The following is a 12,220-nucleotide window of genomic DNA, read 5'->3' on the forward strand; positions in this document are numbered from 1 at the left end:
TTATACATTTGTGATTAAAACAAAATACAAAAACATGTTCACCTCGAACCATGATTTATATTTCAGTGATTATTATCATCATTATAATTATTATTTGTACATTTATAATTGTTTTTATGTCTTCATTTGTGCAAGTAATTTTCCACCTGCATGTTTAGATGGATACTTGCCTGATGGTAAAAGGAAAGGTGGGTACTTATATATTTTTATCACTTCGTAATTTTAATTGCTTTTTCGTTTGGAGTGCAATTTGAATTTAGAAATGTGTTTGATTTAAGTTTTCCGTTTTTTAAATGAATTAATTTTCAATGCAAAAATCCCTAAAGCAAGAATATTCACTGATCCCTCAGCCCGGGGGTTGCCGATGTAATTGGATATTGCGATATATATCGTGAAGGAGGGAACAAAACTAATTTATTCGCACACATATGATGTATTTTCCCAGACAACGAAATATCCGACCGGTAGAGAATGCACAGATGAAGTAGGTTAGTTTCCAAAGAGATGTTGCCTTTCACAACTGTTGTAAAGCCATCTTTTAAAATGTTAAACAATACACATTTTAATTGGACTTAATTTTTTTCCAGTTTATTTTTAATTTTTAGTTAAAATAAAAGGTCAAAGTTTGAAATCAAGGTTTGTCAGTTTGAACGTGAACAAACCCACCACCGCGATCATATCGGGTATTGGCAATCTGCATGAAAGAGAGGAAAGAACGTGATAGCTATGATTTACTCTGGCTGATTTTGGAATTAGTCAACAGTCTGATTTGATTCGTTACTTTGTATGGATTTGTTTTGTTTTTTTAAGTGTCTGGTAATTTACCGCATTGTGAATGCAAAACTTGTGGAAATTCTTAGTTATAGTATGCGCAATACTTGCAATCTCGTGCCGAATTTGAGGTTCTGAAATGCAAAGCAGGAGAAAAAAAAAAGCAGAAATTCTATACTTTTTATGTTCTACAACTACAAATTCTAACTTTAACTAGAGTAAACAAAAATTACACATTCTTATCATAGGTTTCACATGGGCTTATCGTAGGTAAAAATATCTAGGTAGGGCAAGAGATCAGGTTGAATGTGCTTTAAATGGACAGCCATATAAATGTATACAGAGAGTTAATCAAGTGTTGTGATTAATGAACAGTACGCCTGGCCTCCACACCTGTTGCTCACTGGCTGTACGCCTTTATATCAGGCCAAATCTGTGGTAAGGACAATGGAACAGCTCTCTGTAGAGCACAGGCTATCTTTATAAATCTATGTTTAAAGACCCCTTAAAATCATACATTTCAAGGTTGAAAAGTAACCTTAAGTCTATTTAGAACTTTTAGAACTGGGCAAGTGCCCATCAATATGCCTCAACTTTCAGTTTAAATACAAAATATGTGCACACAGGTAAGAAAATTTTGCTCAATCCATTTTTAATAGGGTCTTTAAGGAGAAGGTTCATAACAGGAACCGAAAAAAACAATGGAAACTTTTCAGAGAACGCGATGACGCGTTTTCGCCCTATTCAGAATCGTAAGTCTAGCAAACTTTTATATATTTGCCATTTTTAAATTATTGTGAATTTATAACATTATAGTTTGTATTATATTGCCCTGGAATTAGTTTAAAAAAAAACAAGTTACAAAAGATGCGGTGAGGTTTCTTATACAGCTGCTGAGTGACAGTAAATTTGCAATCTCTCTTCTGACTGTCATAATACAATCGCTCTTATAATTTTTTTATTTGGAAAGTTGTGGAAACGCAATAGTGGCATTTTTCTTTTGATGTTGGAGAAAGTGGGTAAGTAAAAAGCACTTGTCTCCCCTTCACCACTATCGAAGTTTACTCTGCAATCTTTTACTTCTGCATTCCAAAACCTGGATGTATGAAAAGGGACCGTTCAACCAGAATCAGACAAAAAAAAAAAAAAAAAAATCACATCTGCAGTCCTCATGCCTCCATGCAGCATGCCTAAGGCACGTTCACACAGATGAGCAGAGACCCTGGGCATCTTTCTATTGGTGTCAGTAGAAAGGTCTCTTTAGTGTCCTAAGTTTTTATAACTGTGACCTTAATTGCCTACCATCTGTAAGCTGTTAGTGTCTTAACAACTGTTCCACAGGTGCATGTTCATTAATTGTTTATGGTTCATTGAACAAGCATGGAAAACATTGTTTAAACCCTTTACAATAAAGATCTGTAAATTTATTTGGATTTTTACAAAATTATCTTTAAAATACAGTGTCCTGAAAAAGGGACATTTCTTTTTTTTGCTGAGTTTACATTCTCTGCACAGCTATTACAAGGCTTGTTTTAAATTATTTTTTTTGGCTGGCTTGGAGCATTTTAAGCATCTGAATTCTTTAAACCCAGTGGGGTGTAGGGTGGTCCTTGCTTTTGCTTTCTCTTAGTAGTAAGCCACATTCATTTCTGCTAATACAGGGCCAATGAGAGGTTCACAGCTTCAGAAATAATAGTCAGTGCAGAGAGCCTTAGTTCTTACTAGAATCATCACAAGAAATCCAGATGAAGCGCCCAAAATAAACAGCAAAGCAGCACGTTTTGAGCTTTACCTTGGTTCACACATCAGCCTGGTGCTGATCTTTTGAGAAAATTTTTCATGACCAAGTAAAACATTTAGCCTGCAGGGAACAATTATTACAAGTTTTAGAATAGTCTGTCAGGCAACCATGTAAATAAGGAAGGAATAGCCCAATGATTTACAGACAATATGCTGTATTGTTTTTAAGAGCATGATGAACAGGCTCCTCTCATGATCATATGTTTTACATTGTGCATGTTGAAGTGATACACTTTTGAGGTCTGATCAGAGGCAACGGCACAGAGAGAGGGGAAGAGCACAGCACAGCTGAGTAAACCAATAGTGCATAAGGTCTCTGTCTGATCCATTCCTTTCAGCTCCATCTCGACTTAAACACACACTAATCTATGGAACAGAACAAAAACAATCCTACAACCTTTGGAAAGAATTTGAGAACTTGTTACACATAAACACGGTCATCTGATCTGGACTGCGAATGACTGTAGTTCTACACCTGTAGTGTTTTAGATAAAACAGAAAGAAAACCATGTGATGATTTTTGTACCCATGTAATACGCTATTGCCATGCATACACATTATAAACAGGTGGAGATTATAAAGTTATGGGAGATAAATAGGAAATGAGCAGCAGAAACATGTGAATATCTGAGATCTGAGAAGCAGAAAGGTGCATATCAGCCATTTTTCGATGCTATGACATCCTCTGGACTGTGTCAAGATGCTTCTACATATGCCTCAGACAAAAGCATCGGTTGCCCTAAAGCTATTGAAAATGTCCTCTGATACTGCCAGTGTGTCTTCAATAATAGCAGCAGCCACTCCCTGAGACATATGTACTTGCCATGCTACACAATCTGCAAAAAGCAGCATGTCAAATAAGTAGGATGTCCAAATCCTCCATATTCATATTACAGTAGAAATACAAAACAAATGCATTCGCTGAGATTCTGAAGTGTGCATCCAGCGAACACAGGAGTGGAGTGGGGCAGCTTTTTCAAGCTTAAGTGCTACAGGTACCAAGAAAGCTATTCCTTATGGTTAAATTGTACTTTTACAAAACCAGAGTAAACCGTTTTTGTAGTTGTCGTATGTCATAGGTCAAACTAGAAAATACAGGTCAAAGAAAAATGGCAACATGGCAGATGTAGCATCTCTCGGAATGTGTGCATACTACACACCTGCATATCTAAAGAACATACTCCATTAATGGTGGAGGAATAGGTTCTTCATCAAAAGAATTCAGACACAGCCACTGTGTTTGTATCTCTGAGGGTCAAAGCATAATAGGATGCACTGCTAAGAGCATAGAGCTTATTAAATTTGAGCCCATCAAACAGCAACTTCAACATGATTAGATCAAGAGAAGTGATAAATCCAGCTGTATCAACATGATAAAGAATTGTCAAGATCCTGCTAATGCTCTAAACATCCTTTGATGCTAAAGCCCAAAGTATACTTCGGTCAGACGCACACGCTGAGTTTCCGCGTACAGGACACGTGACGCAAATCTCGTCATCAGCAGAGTGCTCAAGCACTGAACGCACACAGCCCAATTTTTCTAACCGTGAGTTTTTGAACGCGCAGACTTCGCATGCACCTGGATTATTTGCATGAATTAGTGGTTCCACAAGGTGGCAATACTCACATTTGAACTGTTGGTGTCACAAAAAAAAAATTGCTAGATGTAATCGCCTGTAAACAACAGTAGATGAAGGTAAAAACAGCAGATATGTGCGTGTGTGAGGAGGTCGGGAGATACCTGCATTTGTATCACTCGAGTCTGAAGGCACATAAAGACATCTTTATGGGTCTAAACTGAAGAGAAATAGTCTGGTTTTTTATAGCAGTCATAGCGCATGCGCCAACCACCTGTGTATGTACCGTCGAATGAAGTATACTTTGACAGGCTCGCATTCGACTGTACACAGATGCCGAGCGTTCACTCAAAATCGAAGTATACTTTGGGCTTTACTTGGTCAGATTATAATTAACATGCAGTAACACTAATACACAAGGGGACAATGGTGCTGTGGTCACACATCATACAAGCACTTCCCTGCTGTGGATATCTCATATCCTCTAAAGTTGGCACACACACACATTAAACCAATAGTACTTTTAAGTGATGTGGGTAAGATTCCACTAAGCTATGTGAAAAGTAGAGAAATGGTAATCTACTTGTGTATCATATGAAGTGTGAGTCTGTAACAGGTCTATCATAGCAGTCAGTATACTGTGTAATGTCTAACAACAAATGTATTGTAACTTTAACAAAAATAAAAACTCTTACATTTCCTTGTGCTTGTCCTCTGCTAAAATCTGGTCATTTGGCTTGAGTCCATATCTGTAAGAAACACAAAGTAAATACATAAATGAAACAGCATTTCCAAACAAACATTTCTGATCAAGAACTTTGTATCCAATGACTGTATGATAAAAAAATATAGCAAATCTGACCACTGTCCAAGTTAACTTATCCTAAAAGTGAATGTGCAGTGCTCTGTTGACACTTTATATATTAAACAGCTAAATCACTATAGCAAATTTAATGCAAGCAGAATTTATCAGCAAACCTACAGAGAACATCCACCCCTGAGATACATGCGAAAGATCATTTCATAATAAGGTCTTAGACCTAGAACCAAATAAAGCCTCTTAAGCCAAAATTATCATCTCAAATTAAATATTTAAAATGAACCGTCTCATTCCATCCAGACGTGGACAAATTTAAAAAAAACACTGTCAATTAATGAGTTATCTAAAATAGAGGTACGTGCACTTGATCTGCAATAGGAGGAAACAATCTGATTACTCTTTGTAGCACAACAGCTCATCTAATAAGGTTCATTTTACATCTGAAGAGGATTATGGGACTAGACACTGACTATGAGAGTTAGTTTTGTGACACAGGCCAAATAGTAGACTAAACCTTTGAGTTTACTGATTAAGTAAAAGAGTGGGCTTAAGCATGTAAACCAAATGTTAACTTCCCATGGGACCTTGTGTTGTAGGTGATATGGACTGCATGTCACAGTATGAGTTTCAATTCAAGGTCAGCTACAAGGAGTCACAGGACATGACATGCAGGTAAAATATTAAAGGGTTAGTTTACTCAAATGAAAATAATCATTATTTACTTACCCTAATGCAGGTGTGGGGAACCCTGCTCCTGGAGGGCCACTGTCCTGCAGAGTTTAGCTCCAACCCTAATCAAACACACCTTCCCTTAAATTTTTCAAGTAATCCTGGAGACCATGATTAGTTTCCTCAGGTTTGTCTGATTAGGGTTGGAGCTAAACTCTGCAGGACAGTGGCCCTCCAGGAGCAGGGTTCCCCACCTTTGCAGTTCCAAACCCGTATGACTAATTTTCTTTCGTGGAACAAGTGACAGTTTGAAGAATTCTGACGCAGCTTTTTCCTCTCTCAACAAAAGTGAATGGTGACTGCGACTAACATTCTGCAAACATCTACTTTAATGTTCCACGGAAGAAAGTCACATGGGTTTGAAGCGACATAAGGGTGAGTAAGGAATAATAACAGAATTTTCTAGGGATGTACGATATATATCGGCGGCCGATATATTATTGGTCAATAACCGGGAAAATCACAATATTATTATTGCACCGATAATGGAATTGCCGCCGATATTTTCGCTGATAATTTGTTATGGTTTATTTACTTCTGTCTTCCTGCAGCGTCTTTCTATCAGGCAGAAACTCGGGTAGTCTCAAGCGACAGTGCGCATACACAGCGTGTCTGTGTGAGAGAGAGCCAAGCTTTTGTTGCTCTGTGAGGATTATTTCAACATCTCTGCATCTTGTTATGTTGTTTTGGGGCTGGTTTATTCATCTGCCGTAAGTAATGATGGCATTTCCCATATTCGATTTGTTTCATGAGGCAATAAACGAAATGCGACAAAGACATGCATGTATGTTTCATGGGGGTTTTACCGTGTTCACTTATTCCTTCATGAAAAACAGAATGTGGGAAACAGCACATGGTTACTTTCTCTGTGAGAGAGTTACCAGGATTACCGTAAACACCTATATAAATGGGCACCATAATTTATGCAAGTGCATTATTATTTATTTCTCAATTAAATCAGCATCTGTAATAAGCACATTTATGGTTCATGTTACATTCGTCAAACCTTAAATAGCAGTCCAAATTCCAAGCTTTTAAATGACACTTATTTTAAAATGAGAAGCTTTTAATGAATTAGCAAGCAGTTCCAGGTTGAATGATGAAAAATTAAAACTTTTTTTTTTTTTATATCGATATCAGCCCAGAAATTCCATATCAGTGCATCCCTAGAATTTGCATTTTTTCACTTGTCTTCAAAAGACACTAACTCAGAAATACAAGCTAAATAAATAAAAAGTTAATTGACTAATTAATGCAAATTACTTAAGAGACCACTAACTATTAGCCTACTGCTGTTAAAACATGCTAGCTTTCAGTCAGGCAAGTTGATTTCACCTTCTCACTGACAAGCTAAAAACAAACTATTTTTCAATATCTTGAAAGCTAGTCTTTTTTTTTTTTTTTTTTTTTTTTAAATTGGTCCATGGTGGTCAGTCATTTGCTGGAGCCAATATCTAATCAGCAAACAGGCAGCTTACTGATCTCTCTTCATGCAACTTGGTAATCTATTCTTTGACTCTGCCCAGCAAAAAGCAGGTCTTACAACTTAACCTGCTCAACACCTAGAAGAAATCTAATGGAAATCATTACAGCCAAAGTCTGCCATGGGTCCACCTTTTAAAACAACAGTTTTAGGATTACCCAAGCTTGTTTTGCAATATGGATGGCATTTAAAAGAAAAAGGAGCTGGAGTTTGCCTTACTGATTAATAAACACCATTCACTCGCTTTCTCTTATTACTTGAAGACACCTCTCAACCTACTTTGAATTCAGGTCAGTTAAGGTCACCTACTTTGCTGAAAACAACTGTACAGTAAAACCCCTATAAGTGTGCCACCTCATGGTTATGGTAAGGCAAGGACACCAATGGCAAGTCGGGCACTGCCAGTATGTTTGTGGTTATATAATGCACTGGGTGAGTGGGCAGAGGGGTATTGTTTTATTACTATTGCTTTCCCTGAGAGTAGGCCTATATGCCAAAATGGAGATTTTTTTTCACCCTTAGAAGACAAGAGCACTTAGCCTTGCAGTTTAAAAGAGAGAAGGTATACAATTACATTTATTCATTTAGCATTCACTTTTATCCAAAGCGACTTACAGATAAGAACATCTTTGCAAAGCAGCAAGCAAAAGAATGCTATGGACCCAAAAGCTGTTGAGCTTTCATAAGTTGCATAAGTTGTTGAAAAGTGTGCATGTGCGTGAACAGACTGGATAACCAACATCATAGGATGGAGCCCAACAACAAGTCATCACAGCGGAAAGAATTCAACATTTCTGGAAGTACAGCAGGAAAAGGAAAAAGCACATACTCTACAAACTACACCCATTTATATACACCAACTTAAAATATTGACTGTCCCTAATGCATATTGCCCTTGTACATTGGGGGACTCCCAGAGTTTTACGTAAGAGGGAAACCCCACTAGCAGTGCAATTCAGGTAGCAATGCAGGTAGCAATGGAAAGTTAAGGAAACAAACATAGCAACAACTCTGGAATATCTGGAAATAAAGCAAAGCAACAGAACAAAATAGCAAGTATTCCTTGGATGCCATGCTTGTTATTAACACAAGCGGCACAGGGAAATTATGTTGCTGTGGAGAAAGCTTCTTACTAAACGAGCCGCAAGTATTTGGGAGTAAAGAAAAAGCAGGATAACAGTGCATATAAACATATGACGATATCGACCCTTAAGCAGCTTTCTCACAATAAACAGCTCTCTGGTGTCCATGTAAACGAGCTATTTGAAAGACCAAGTCATCCATTAGATGAAAATCTAATTGATTGCAGAGAACCATGTGACTTACTTGTCTAGAAAATCTTTGTCCACCACAGCACAGATGTCAAGCAGGGGGTTTCCCATCCCGAAAAGGGCATTCTGACTGTTGGAGAGACACGTGCTATCAGTTAAACAATTAAGAAAACAACTGATTACTTCAAAGTAATTATAACAGATGTAAGCTATATAACACACAAAAATAACTTACTATTTTCAGCATTTTCATGAAAAATTTTAAAAACGCACATAACTCAAGCAACTCTAGCATTTTTCTGGAGGAGGTTTATCCAACAGAAATTCAGCATGAGGAAATATGCATGGGTCAGTCACGCAAAGAACTACAACACGTTACACAATGTGAAAGAAATTTAAGCATGGCTTTATAAACAAATTCATATTAAGCTTCAAGCTAGACAACTGGTTTGAGTTTAATCTTTGATGCATTTTTCTATACGATGAGGAATCCTTTATATTTGTTAAGGTTGCACAAAATATTATATGGTTGTTAATGTTTTAGTATTTAGTTTAAAGCATTTAAGAAAGCATTGAAATTTGAGACACAAAAGTTAACAAATTAAGCATTAAAGCACATGAGTGAGTGACTGACTGACTGTTCATTTGCCCTGGTTAAAACGTGGTAGAGACCTTTAAACCCAAAAGTTGAGATAAAAGGACTCATTTTGTGTCTTTCAATAATATATATAATTTTATTTTTTTATTTATTTTTTTTATTATATATAAATAAGAGGACTTTGATTTTTCCATGAACACCAAAGAACATCCAACAAAATTCTTCTAATTTATCTCCACACTCCTACTACATTCAAAGAAAAACAACTGTTTAGTAGAAAACACTGACAGTTTCTGGGAAACTTGTGAATAAGTCCAGATGTGTCAGTGTGGGAGTTTGCGAGGCAAGGAGGGCTCTAAAACAAATGTTTCAAAGGATAGATGTTCTATTGTACAAAGAAATCAGTGAATATTTATTTCTGCAAAGCTAACAGTTAAAAACATAACATATCAGCATGTGGTTATTTGACAAAACATTAAAAAATAAATAAAAAATCATCACAAGCTGTGAGCTTCCATTACCCTACACAAGCAAAATCTCTTTTTTTTTTTTTTTTTTTTTTTTTACAGTTGCTAGCAAGTTGGTAAAAAAATTATATTCTCTAAGAATTATAAATCCTTAAAAAAAAATAAAAATAAAAAAAAATAAAAAAAATGTAGCTGAATCAGCAAATAGTGTCTGACAGTCCAAATGTAACCCTACCTGGCTGCAGGCATAAGGATGGCTTGAGGTGATGTTGATGCTCACAAGGGTGGTCTGCATGTCCTGCTGCAATGATTTGCCCACTACATTGAGATTGCCTACTTTCATTGGATAGTTCAGAAACGCCCATCCTGTTTGGAAACGCCCACTGATTACTAGTGTGATTGCCTTTCATTGGATAGTTCAGAAACGCCCATCCTGTTTGGAAACGCCCACTGAGTACCTACATTGAGATTGCCTACTTTCAATGGATAGTTGAAAAACGCCTATTCCGGTTTGAAAACACACACAGATTGTGAAACGCCCCTTACTGTTCGGCAGAGACCTACTTCTCTTGGGCTGAGGTGCCCTTCTGGAGAAAGAAATATATTTGCAAATATTCACTTTGCAGACGCTTTTTATCCACAGCTTCAAAGCGATTAAGACATGATGAATAGTAAAACACACTCTGCGTATTTTTTTATATATATTATTATTATTATTATTATTATTATTATTATTGTTCGTTTATGTAAACACGCGCTAAATGACTTTTCTACTGTTCCGTCGCGTCTCTTGTTTTGCAAGGCAGCGGATTAGTAATGACAGGGGAGCGGCGCTTGACACTTGAGAGGGTCAAAGTGCGCAAAAAATGCGCATTAATTAGTATTGACATTGCTTGAGCGGGCCCAAATGCGTTAAAATGTGAATTAGTTAATGTCAACAATCAGATCGCAGAGCTAATGTAAGTTCCTAAATAATTATACTTTTCTTTCCTTTTTGTTAAACTTAACTGTTGTCTGTCCAATTACTACAATTGCTGCACAGCTAAATCATAAAGTTATATATGATAAAGAATAATAAAGTAAGCCCTTTAACTGTTGCTGAACTGATTATATGAAGCAAGTCGTTTTCTACAATTTACGGTGTATTAAATTACATATATAAAGCCTTTGTCAGTCCTAAACAGTTTTAAAAAAGTGATAACTTAAGTACCTTGGAATTTAACTGCATAATGTTAAATAACACCAGGTCTGAATATCAGGCATCATATGTTCAAATTGTGTTGTGCACTGTTCAGTGCCACACCTTCACAAAAAAGATGATGAGACAGAAAGAAAGAGCAGAGGGAGGCTGCTAAAGGGAGTGTTTCTTTGCAAAGCTGGATTCAAAACACCAGCAAGCAAGCAGGTGAATCATGTGATAAATATCTAGCAAAAGATCCTGCACAGTACACGCTCATACAGAAAAGTATTTATCCTCAAAATAATTTGCCACGGGAGGAAGTAATTTATAACTACACAAGTAAAGCATATTTTAATAAAACTAAAAATATTAGTTTACAGAAAAAAAAAGATAAAATATACAGTACAATTTTTCAGCTGGTTGAGCATGGCGCTAGCAACGCCAGGATCATGGGTTCGATTCCCAGGGAACACACAAATTGCTAAAATGTATACATGTAATGCACTGTAATTCGCTTTGGATAAAAGTGTCTGCCAAACGCATAAATGTAAATACATAAATGTAATATTATTACAATCACAAGGCACCAGGTCAGAGAGTGAGTGAAAGTGTTAATCAATCTCTGTATTTTTTTTTTTTTTTTTTTTGCCCCGCATGACAGTATACTTGTGTGCAACAAGTGATCACCTAATCCACAAAAACATTGTTTTACGTTGTTATGATGAAAAAAATCTAAATATTACAACTAACTACACACCCTGCAACGGTCATAAAATGCTTTAAAACGTGTGGATATAGCATAAATCGAAAGGACACTTGTATGGTGAGAGCATGCATAGACCACAAGTATGGGATCAAAATCCCATCAAAAGTATTGCAGTCACGGATCCAAAAATAATAAGCATGAATAAAAAAAAATTATAAGTGCAGATAAAAAAGCGCAAAAATAAATAAAAAGCGCAGATCAAAATAATTAGCGCAGATCAAAAAATAAGCATTAATCAAAAATATATAAAACATCATGTTTTCCTTGGATATATTGTTTTTTGTGCTCTGACAATTTTGCTCATATTTTCATTTATTTTTACGCTTGCGCTGTATTTTTATTTGCTTTTGTTTCCAAGTTCTGCGCTTGGTTTTCCAAAACTTGTGAGTAGAGTTTCATGTAAATCAGGGGGCGTTTTGCATCCCTATTGGTCCACTAGTTCTTGATCGACAGCTCCTCCTCTAGCCAATCTTTCGAAGATGGGAGGTGACATCACTCCAATGCAACTCCGATGGCTGCTGCTCAATATTATATTACTTGTGGTTTATAGATATGCTGCTTGTGTCTGTTGAGTATTTTCTGCCAGCTCTAGATGTTTTCTGCCAGCTCTAGTAGTTCTGAACTCATGACTACATTGGTACAGCTAGTAAAAACATGCATTAAACATCCACACCAACCCAGCCTTGTTTTTTGTTTTAGATATGCAGCCAATAACCAACAAACAAGGAAATCTTAAATATTGCCTAAACTTAAGACTC

The sequence above is a fragment of the Myxocyprinus asiaticus genome, chromosome 23 (genome assembly GCF_019703515.2).
Source record: "Myxocyprinus asiaticus isolate MX2 ecotype Aquarium Trade chromosome 23, UBuf_Myxa_2, whole genome shotgun sequence".
Classification (NCBI taxonomy): domain Eukaryota; kingdom Metazoa; phylum Chordata; class Actinopteri; order Cypriniformes; family Catostomidae; genus Myxocyprinus; species Myxocyprinus asiaticus.